This window comes from Mytilus galloprovincialis, chromosome 11, assembly GCF_965363235.1.
Source record: "Mytilus galloprovincialis chromosome 11, xbMytGall1.hap1.1, whole genome shotgun sequence".
NCBI lineage: Eukaryota > Metazoa > Mollusca > Bivalvia > Mytilida > Mytilidae > Mytilus > Mytilus galloprovincialis.
Window position 1 is genome coordinate 1,023,655 of NC_134848.1, and position 12,084 is coordinate 1,035,738.

At 33.6% G+C, this 12,084-nt stretch overlaps 1 protein-coding gene across 1 annotated transcript in view; it reads right to left on the reverse strand.

The window, feature by feature from the left end:
- LOC143051493 (acetylcholinesterase-like) overlaps positions 1-11,569 on the reverse strand; it is a 46,640-nt gene extending 35,071 nt beyond the window's left edge. Inside the window, exon 1 of the mRNA XM_076224367.1 lies at positions 11,479-11,569. The gene's annotated coding sequence lies outside the window, so the exon portion shown is untranslated. The remainder of the gene's footprint in view (positions 1-11,478) is intronic.
- Between the last annotated feature and the right edge of the window lie 515 nt (positions 11,570-12,084).

Below are 12,084 nucleotides of genomic sequence, written 5' to 3' on the forward strand. Positions count from 1 at the left end.
GATAAATTAGAACTTGTGATATTTGTCCCTGAACTGTCACAATATTGATTTAACGATGACACTGATATATAACCTAATCAAAACCTTTTAACTTCAATGTAAATCACATTCTTTAAAGTGAAAGATGTTGTCGACAGATGTTTATCTAATACATTAGTATTAACTTTATATAAGGTATATCTATAAACCTGTCTTTCCCGACCGTGCAAAACCCTAATGGGCAGTAAAGGTCGTTAAACCTATCCTCGTCAGATAGTTGTATACAGTATACATATATAGATGATACTTCGTAAACATACAAACTATCCTCGTCAGATAGTCGTATAAAATATACATATATAGATGATTCTTCGTAAACATACAAACTATCCTCGTCAGATAGTCGTATAAAATATACATATATAGATGATACTTCGTAAACATACAAACTATCCTCGTCAGATAGTCGTATAAAATATACATATATAGATGATACTTCGTAAACATACAAACTATCCTCGTCAGATAGTCGTATAAAATATACATATATAGATGATACTTCGTAAACATACAAACTATCCTCGTCAGATAGTCGTATAAAATATACATATATAGATGATACTTCGTAAACATACAAACTATCCTCGTCAGATAGTCGTATAAAATATACATATATAGATGATACTTCGTAAACATACAAACTATCCTCGTCAGATAGTTGTATACAGTATACATATATAGATGATACTTCGTAAACATACAAACTATCCTCGTCAGATAGTTGTATACAGTATACATATATAGATGATACTTCGTAAACATACAAACTATCCTCGTCAGATAGTCGTATACAATATACATATATAGATGATACTTCGTAAACATACAAACTATCCTCGTCAGATAGTCGTATAAAATATACATATATAGATGATACTTCGTAAACATACAAACTATCCTCGTCAGATAGTCGTATAAAATATACATATATAGATGATACTTCGTAAACATACAAACTATCCTCGTCAGATAGTCGTATAAAATATACATATATAGATGATACTTCGTAAACATACAAACTATCCTCGTCAGATAGTCGTATAAAATATACATATATAGATGATACTTCGTAAACATACAAACTATCCTCGTCAGATAGTCGTATAAAATATACATATATAGATGATACTTCGTAAACATACAAACTATCCTCGTCAGATAGTCGTATAAAATATACATATATAGATGATACTTCGTAAACATACAAACTATCCTCGTCAGATAGTCGTATAAAATATACATATATAGATGATACTTCGTAAACATACAAACTATCCTCGTCAGATAGTCGTATAAAATATACATAATTATGTAGATGATACTTCGTAAACATACAAACTATCCTCGTCATATAGTCGTATAAAATATACATATGTAGATGATACTTCGTAAACATACAAACTATCCTCGTCAGATAGTCGTATAAAATATACATATATAGATGATGAAACATACATTTATATATCACAAATGATAATATTTGTTGACGGGTTGGTTTACAAATTCATAGTTCAGTGTGTTAGGGTTATGTTTTAAAGACCAAACAGCCTATTTATTTCTACCAGTGATTTTTCCTTAAAATTTTGTGTGAAGGCATTTCATGATTTGAGGAACAAAATTTGATGAAAAAAATTGGGGGTCACCGACTTAGTTTTGTCGCTATAGCAACCTCAGTTTCGTGTTTTCCCGAATATTAATATAATATTTGCTTGTTATATAAACTCTCCAAAAAATCCTTTATATCAAACCTACAAGCATAATTTTTGTTTCACGTTAAACAGTAGATTTGTATCTATCAAATACAGGTTCAAGAGTTTAAGACTCATATTGTTTTGATCTTTAAAAATATGATTTATTTCATTCCCGCCAAAAATAAAACGTTAAAATGAAAAACATTTCCAGTATTAAAAAATATCTACCTGTGACTTCTTCATAATAATTTCAAGAAGGAAAGTGCCATGTGTACTCTTCAAAATAAAGCAAAAAAAAGGGTATGTCACCGACCTTTCAAAAAAGTTATGAGTAATTTTCATGTTTTTTTTTCTCGTTCGTTTTGAAGAAAAGAGTTGTCTTTCTTCAGAACATTGCATCTGACGTCATAGTACAAACTTTAGTTGCTGGCGCACTTTTTGAAAAAAGTCGCAAATTGGACGTTTGAAACCTACATCTAAATTTCCAAGAATAACAACTATATTCACCTATACTTTATTATCCGGTAATACAAGCGTTTAATGCACGTGTCAGTATCAGATTTTATGATGTTGTTGCCGCACAATATTAACTTTCAGAAACCCCATCCGTCGAAATGAAAAATTGTTTGAAATAACCTTTTTCACCGCTTTTGTTAGGAAAGTCTGTTTTTGTCCTCTGCCCCTCATTAGCAAAATTATTGAAAATAAAAAAAAGAAATGAAAGATGGCACTGGCTTATAACTATAGAGTATTTGACTACATGTATATCAGACTATATGTGTGTGGTTTTTTTCGCGTCAATTTCAGAAGTTTGCCGTAACGAACTCATTTGCTACTGTTGACAGACGGACATACAAAAGCATGGATGGACTTCTTTATACTATTATATTTCCCGACTAAGACGAACGTATAGAAATTATTCCATTTAGTTTGTGAACTCATTATTTCTGAATATTTAAGATATATAAGGAAATTAAAATTATAGGCATAATATATGAATTAAAGTTTTTGGTTCTAAAACGTTATACATCTATCATGAAATCCAATCCCTGCTATGACTACCTCACTTGTTTTGAATAAACGAGACAGTAACTATAAAATACAAAAAGTTTTAAATTCAAAAATTATTTAGAAATAATTTTCTGTTGAAAACTATATAGTAAGATTTCTCCAACAGGATAAAATATTATAAATCTAAATTGCTAATTTTGGAAATTAAAAAAAAACAAGGTTGTTGCCGGCATTGAAAATCGAAATTTGTTTTCAATCTTTCCTGTCATAGTTTTAGTCAAATGAAAGGGAGAGATTTTATGTTGGATATTATTCTTGGAGCAATTGTTTTTGTCATAAGTTAAATTTACAACTATTTTATATGTTTTGCCTTACAGCTAATTTCCTAATGCATGTAAAGTAAAACTTTGGTTGGCTTCCTTGCTTTGATGTATAAATGTTTATTCGAGCTTGGTAATTAAGATTGACATCTTCATATATAGGTATGTAAACCTGTATGAATATGATATTGATATTTAAATTCAATTGGACATTATCAAAATATAATTATACAAAATATACAAACATAGCAAGCAACTAATTAAAGTGTTGATCTACATACAGTAGGAAATTAGCTGTAAGCTTCAGTGAGATCAGGCGAAATGTTTATAATTTCTTCTTAAGACAATTTGAAATGAAACAAATGACAAACGACAATGACCCTTTGTCATAATTATAAGATTTTGTCAAATAAGCAGTATAAATAAATTTTAACTTCATTGCAAGATCGGACATTATTTTACGAGAATCATCCAGACATCATTTACATGCATACATTGCCAGTATGTCAAAACTTCTAGGAATAATTTTTTATCGGCCTGACCTTCTGAATACTCATTTTTTATTTTTTTTTTTAAATTGACATTAAAATTAGAAGGATCAAATCATAGGGAACATATGGACTAAGTTTTAAGTTGATAGGACTTCAACTTCATAAAAAAAAACTACCTTGACCAAAAACTTTAACCTGAAGCGGGACAGACGGACGAACGAACGAACGGACGCACAGACAAGAAAACATAAATTGGACATAAAAAAAACTTTCACCTATCTAATAACCCCGTTAACCTGTACACAATCGGCGCAAATGAAAGACAAAATCTACACAAGAATAAAAAACAAGAATGTGTCCCGAGTACACGGATGCCCCACTCGCACTATCATTTTCTATGTTCAGTGGACCGTGAAATTGGGGTCAGAACTCTAATTTGACATTAAAATTAGAAAGATCATATAGTAAGGAACATATATACTAAGTTTTAAGTTGATTGGACTTCAATTTCATCAAAAACTACCTCGACCAAAAACTTTAACCTGAAGCGGGACGAACGAACGAACGGACGGACGGACGGACGAACGAACGAACGAACGAACGGAGCCACAGACCAGAAAACATAATGCCCCTCTTCTATCGTAGGTGGGGCATAAAAAATGAAATGCAGATCGGCGAAAATACAAGACAAAATCTACGCATGTGAAAGAATAAAAAAAAAAAGAAATGCAGATCGGCGCAAAAAAGTCGAGATAACGGCCTTATTTATATATATTAAAAAAAAACAAATATGTAACACATAAACAAACGACAACCACTGAATTACAGGCTCCTGACTTGGGACAGGCACATACATAAATAATGTGGCGGGGTTAAACATGTTAGCGGGATCCCAACCCTCCCCCTAACCTGGGACAGTGGTATAACAGTACGACATGAGAACGATCTATAAAAATCAGTTCGCTATGATACGATCTTTCTAATTTTAATGTTAAATTATAGTTTTGACCCAGTTTTACGATCCACTGAACTTAGACAATGATATTGCGAGTATGGCATTTGTGTAATATGGACACATTCTTGTTTCAAACTAGTAGATTCTTCATCATTTCGTCAAACACAAACAAAACCCCGATTTGGCAAGGTCATACGTAAATAACATCGGATTATTAAGTATATTTTGATATTAAATATCATATTGAGATATGTCGATGTTTATTCATCAATTTCTTTTATTGGCAACCCTGATAAGTGTAATCGTGGTAGATGGGTTAATTCGTTTCTTCATGATAAACGGCTCTGACAAGTAACTTCCGTTTCTTATTCATCCAATGAAAAACATTAGGTTACAAATAGTTATTCAATTCATAAATTTGTTAACTTATATGTCATTTGGTTTCTGTTGGAGAGTTCAAGTTGTCCCATTGGCAATCATACCACATCTTCTTCTTTTTTTAACCACATAACGAAGTTGCGAAACGAAATCTAAATTTCTTTCAAATATTCTATTATCGTGCATGTTAAGTATTATTCAAGTAAAAAGCTTGCATTATGTAAATTCTTAGTTTAAACCCGGAAATAAACTTTATAAAGGTTTATTCGTACATAAACATATTTATATCTTAGTATATATAAAGGTCGCGACCTTTCACGAATACAGTTGGTCAGGAGTACTTGACAGAATAAAAACATGTGATTGTAAAATCGGAATAAAAACATGTGATTGTAAAATCGGAATCAAAACAAGAATTGCTTCAAATAGCTAACTAGTGCTTTGAAACTATGTAAGGAAAAGATGAATCTGATTTGCCAGTACTATGACACTTTTTGAGAAAATAAATTGATTTGCTAGTACTGTATATTGACACTATATGAGAAAAGAAAAGGAAAATGAATTGGACTACTTTTGAAAAACATAAATCAGGAATATTTCATGGCGTCACGTACCTGATGTAAAATTTTCGTGGCTGGAAATACATGTACGTGTAATTTTGATGTCATAATATGTTCAACTGTTTGTTGCACAATTCTAAATCTGAAAACCTCTCCACTTTTCGTTCGTTCGTTAATTCGGTCCTGATGTTGTACATCGACTAAGATTGCATAATGGCGCAATCATATTTACTTTTTATACAATAAATTATTATAGTATATTAATCTGGTGACCCGAGGTAATTTGTAAAGGTGACCTTATGACCTGAAAGGGAAGCGTACCCTATTGCAGCCTCATAAGATATGATTATGCAACACATTCCTTGCCAGAGGAAAATGACACTTCAATATGCAGATGATTTTCTTTATGATCCAACCTGTTTAGAAAAAAATCTTTAAATTAAATTGTACAAATGATCGTTCGTACAAAATTTACAATTTGCTCACAACATAAAAGAAAGACGGAATTTCTCTTTTCTTGTAACTTCAGCGTTACGATCCATTCTTAATGTACAACGTAAATTAGTGACTTTTAACGAGAACATCCCAAAATACATCTATTAAATGATGTTTCTTCTACTTTAAAAACAGCAATAGTGCACATTTTAAAACAATTTAAACGAAAATAGAGCACGTGTTTTTACTTAAATATAACAGGTGATGAACTATTATAAGAGTGAAATAGACAACATCAAACACAACACAATTAGTCATATTGCAATGCATGTTGGGTCATAAATTACACTTTAATAATTCAAGAACAGTTGTATTTACATATACTCTTCGGTGCTTGACATTTAGCAACTCTGAACTCGTTGTTGCACCATTCGGCAATCCTCGGTATAATCCCCTACTCTCCTTCTATCATCCGTTAGGGACGGAATCGGCCGAGTTGAGACGAATGGTTGTGGCACAATATCTGGAGCATTGGATAAAACAAGGAACTTTTGCCGAATCAAAACTGAATATGTTGTCCACTTCAAAAATGATTATAAGTGGGTGGGAGCGTGTGCTATCTTTTATTAGCATGGGTTAGTTGTCCAGTCAAATGTCTCTTAAAATGTTATCCAGAATAACTGTCGGATCAAACGACATGATATTGAAATGATTGGAGAGTTTTGAATTTCTATTGTACCTCCTATGTGCTTACATAATTTAAAGATTTAGAAGTATCTCCGACAAACAAACGACATTTGGACAAATAACATTCTAATCAAGACCTGAGGAATAATCAAAGCTTAATTATATACAGAATGTTTCAAGACCTGAGGAATAATCAAAGCTTAATTATATACAGAATGTTTCAAGACCTGAGGAATAATCAAAGCTTAATTATATACAGAATGTTTCTGCCGCTAACCAATCTTCGCTAGCAAAGGGTTACAACCCCCTTCCTCTAGAGGAGTGGATCGAAAATACCGCTGGCCTAACTATATAAAAAAAACCACTTTAAACACCCTCATGTTGCTTTCTGCGCTAAAGTTGGGTTAGACACTATGTCTTTGATGCATTCCCGGTCTCCATTTTTCTAACCCAGCATTTTCTTCGGAAAATGTCTATAACATTTCAAAACTATAATATGACAATTGTCTCCATGTGTACCGTCTACTGACAATTCTTTCTATGTGTACCGTTAGATGGTATAGTCTACTGACAATTGTTTCTATGTGTACCGTTAGTTGGTATAGTCTACTTACAATTGTTTCCATGTGTACCGTTAGTTGGTATAGTCTACTGACAATTGTGTCTATGTGTACCGTTAGATGGTATAGTCTACTGACAATTGTTTCCATGTGTACCGTTAGATGGTATAGTCTACTGACAATTCTTTCTATGTGTACCGTTAGATGGTATAGTCTACTGACAATTGTTTCTATGTGTACCGTTAGTTGGTATAGTCTACTGACGATTGTTTCCATGTGTACCGTTAGTTGGTATAGTCTACTGACGATTGTTTCCATGTGTACCGTTAGATGGTATAGTCTACTGACAATTGTTTCCATGTGTACCGTTAGATTGTATAGTCTACTGACAATTGTTTCTATGTGTACCGTTAGATGGTATAGTCTACTGACAATTGTTTCCATGTGTACCGTTAGATGGTATAGTCTACTGACCATTGTTTCCATGTATAGTCTACTGACGATTGTTTCCATGTGTACCGTTAGATGGTATAGTCTACTGACGATTGTTTCTATGTGTACCGTTAGATGATATAGTCTACTGACAATTGTTTCTATGTGTACCGTTAGATGGTATAGTCTACTGACAATTGTTTCCATGTGTACCGTTAGATGGTATAGTCTACTGACAATTGTTTCTATGTGTACCGTTAGATGGTATAGTCTACTGACAATTGTTTCCATGTGTACCGTTAGATGGTATAGTCTACTGACGATTGTTTCTATGTGTACCGTTAGATGGTATAGTCTACTGACGATTGTTTCTATGTGTACCGTTAGATGGTATAGTCTACTGACGATTGTTTCTATGTGTACCGTTAGATGGTATAGTCTACTGACGATTGTTTCTATGTGTACCGTTAGATGGTATAGTCTACTGACGATTGTTTCTATGTGTACCGTTAGATGGTATAGTCTACTGACGATTGTTTCCATGTGTACCGTTAGATGGTATAGTCTACTGACGATTGTTTCCATGTGTACCGTTAGATGGTATAGTCTACTGACAATTGTTTCTATGTGTATCGTTAGTTGGTATAGTCTACTGACAATTGTTTCTATGTGTACCGTTAGTTGGTATAGTCTACTGACAATTGTTTCCATGTGTACCGTTAGATGGTATAGTCTACTGACGATTGTTTCTATGTGTACCGTTAGATGGTATAGTCTACTGACGATTGTTTCCATGTGTACCGTTAGATGGTATAGTCTACTGACGATTGTTTCTATGTGTACCGTTAGATGGTATAGTCTACTGACAATTGTTTTTATGTGTACCGTTAGATGGTATAGTCTACTGACGATTGTTTCCATGTGTACCGTTAGATGGTATAGTCTACTGACGATTGTTTCCATGTGTACCGTTAGTTGGTATAATCTACTGACGATTGTTTCTATGTGTACCGTTAGTTGGTATAGTCTACTGACAATTGTTTTTATGTGTACCGTTAGATGGTATAGTCTACTGACAATTGTTTTTATGTGTACCGTTAGATGGTATAGTCTACTGACAATTGTTTTTATGTGTACCGTTAGATGATATAGTCTACTGACAATTGTTTCCATGTGTACCGTTTGTTGGTATAATCTACTGACAATTGTTTCTATGTGTACCGTTAGATGGTATAGTCTACTGACAATTGTTTCTATGTATACCGTTAGTTGCTATAGTCTACTGACAATTGTTTCTATGTGTACCGTTAGTTGGTATAGTCTACTGACAATTGTTTCTTTGTGTTCCGTTAGATGGTATAGTCTACTGATAATTGTGTACCGTTAGTTAGTATAATCTACTGACGATTGTTTCTATGTGTACCGTTAGTTGGTATAATCTACTGACGATTGTTTCTATGTGTATCGTTAGTTGGTATAGTCTACTGACGATTGTTTCTATGTGTACCGTTAGTTGATATAGTCTACCGTTTGATTTTATCAGGTTTTATGGACAAGTTTCCCTTCTTTAATTCACTTGTTTAAATACTTTTTCCCTTTTTACACTTCAAACTTTAACAATCATTTATTAAATCAATTTTCATTCTACACAATAAAGCATTGTGTGAATTTTACGAAAATAAGGTATTAAGTTGCCATTAAAAAGCAATCAGTGTAATTAAAGTATTGAATCTTTAACCAATGTCAATACACTTAATCATACTGCATGCTGGGTAATTCTCTCGACCCGCCACAGCACCATTGTAAAACAGTTACGCTAACGACATTCTAATCGTATTTATAGCCGATTTACCGCACGCACTCTTTTGTACGAGTGATATATTGTGTTATGCAATGATTCAGTCAATCATGGCCAGAAATAAACCATTTTTACCCATTCATACAAACACTCAAGTTATTAATTCTCATTAGGAAATGTCGTTACAATAATGTTGTATCAAAGTCGTAAAATTATAAATAGGGCTTAATAACATCAAAATTAAAAGACATCGATATAATAATACTATCATATAGGAGTCGTATCACTAACTTTTTGTTGTATTTTAAAGGGGCATCAGCTACGTGATATAAATAAAAAAAAAAATAGAATTAATGTGTCCATAGTACACGGATGCCCCACTCGCACTATCATTTTCTATGTTCAGTGGACCGTTAAATCGGGGGTAAACACTCTAATATTTGGACATTAAAATTAGAAAGATCATATCACAGGGAACATGTGAACTAATTTTCAAGTGGATTGGCCTTTAAACTCATCAAAAACTACCTTGACCAAACCAAAAACTTTAACCACTGAGAAGCGGGACAAACAGACGGAAGGACAAACAAATGAACCAACAAACGAACGCACAGCTAGACCGACACAGAAACATATTGATACAAGATTACTTTTTTGTTCAATTATAAATAAAAGAATGAAATAGTGAAAAAGCATTTCGCTCTAAGCAACCAATTAAGTTCAATTATGAAAATAAGAAAGAAACATCACTGATGAACTATTCACTTGCAAGTGAATAATTAGACCTCATTGAATCCGTATGCAAGTGACCTTCAATTTAACCTCTTAGCTAGAGATTGGTTACTCAAGTATTAGTTGAGTTCAGCCATTAAAAGGAAAATTATGTCAACATTGAAACTAAATCAAATGTGAACCATTTCGTCGACAGATTCAATCCACAATTTTTCTTTCTTATCCTGGTAGAAACGATGGCAAACTTTATTTTTAACCTGTAACATGAAATCAACCAGACCTATATAATATAGACACTCAAAACCCACCAATACAGAGACGCTCAATACCCATCCATATATAGACGCTCAATACCCGCCCATATATAGACGCTCAATACCCACCCATATATAGACGCTCAATACCCACTAATACAGAGACGCTCAATACCCACCCATATATAGACACTCAATACCCGCCCATATATAGACGCTCAATACCCACCCATATATAGACGCTCAATACCCACCAATACATAGACGCTCAATACCCGCCAATACATAGACGCTCAATACCCACCAATACATAGACGCTCAATACCCACCCATATATAGACACTCAAAACCCACCAATACATAGACGCTCAATACCCGCCCATATATAGACGCTCAAAACCCACCAATACATAGACGCTCAATACCCGTCCATATATAGACGCTCAAAACCCGCCCATATATAGACGCTCAATACCCGTCCATATATAGACATTAAAAACCCACCAATACATAGACGCAAACCCGCCCATATATAGACGCTCAAAACCCACCAATACATAGACGCAAACCCGCCCATATATAGACGAACTCCTCAGTCTAGGCAGAAGTCCATTACAAATGTCCAGCCCTATCTTCCCTTTTATACAGGGAAGTGTCTACATTAAATGTCCAGCTATATATATATAGCCCTCAGTCTAGGCAAGTGCCCACACTAAATTCCCTCAATCTAAATAAGTGTCTACATCAAATGGCTAGATCTATTTGTCCTCTATATAGGCAAGAGGCATTACTCAGTGCATGTCCAGTTCTATATTCCCCTCAGTTTGGGCAAGTGTTTACGGTCTTTAGTCCACGTATTGTAGACCATTATGCACATTATTAAGTAAAAGTCCAGCACAATATCTCCTTCTGACTAGTCAAATTATGAATATTTTGCCCCCTGAACCGTGTTGCGGTTACGTAACAAGAATTATTTAAAATAAATATTTATAAATTATACAGTCATGTGTCGTTTTTTTTTATTTAGCACTCACTTGACATTGAATAAAAGCTGGTGCATATGTGCAGCATCTGTGTGCGCATCTGTGAAAGGATATACATTTATATTAATATATGTAATATATGTAATGCTTACCTAAGGAAATTAATCCAAAACGATATTCGTTAAGAAACAAATTTTAGATATAAACATTATCCTTTCCATATATGTAGCTGCGTTCAACATTTAATCTATTTAACCCACTCAACTGAAAAATGAAAAATAACCTGATTTATATGTATACAATATTATCGTGTATGGTAGAATGAAGTGGCTTGACACTGGTACAAAAGGTGATATACAATAGATAAGTAAATATCATTAGAAAACTGACAGATTGCTTGTAAGACGCTAGACATTCATCGTTTTAACATTCATGTTCGTGTTATATCGCTGTTTGTTGTAACATTTTTCTGCGGTATTTGGAGATTCTTTTCATACCACAAAAAAGACACTGTTCGTTACTGCATGGTTGTTTTAATATTTCTGAGTGCGAATTAGAAAACTCTCCATCCAAGTCAAATTTGTAAAAGTAAACCATTATAGTTTAAAGTACGGTCTTCAACAGGGAGCACCAGTGGCGGATCTAGAATTTTTCATAAGTGGGGGCCCACTGGCTGCCTTATAGGGGCCTGATCACTTCACACTTCAGTGAATCCCTATATAAGCAACCACTTTTTTTTCTCAAAAGCTCCCACCCCC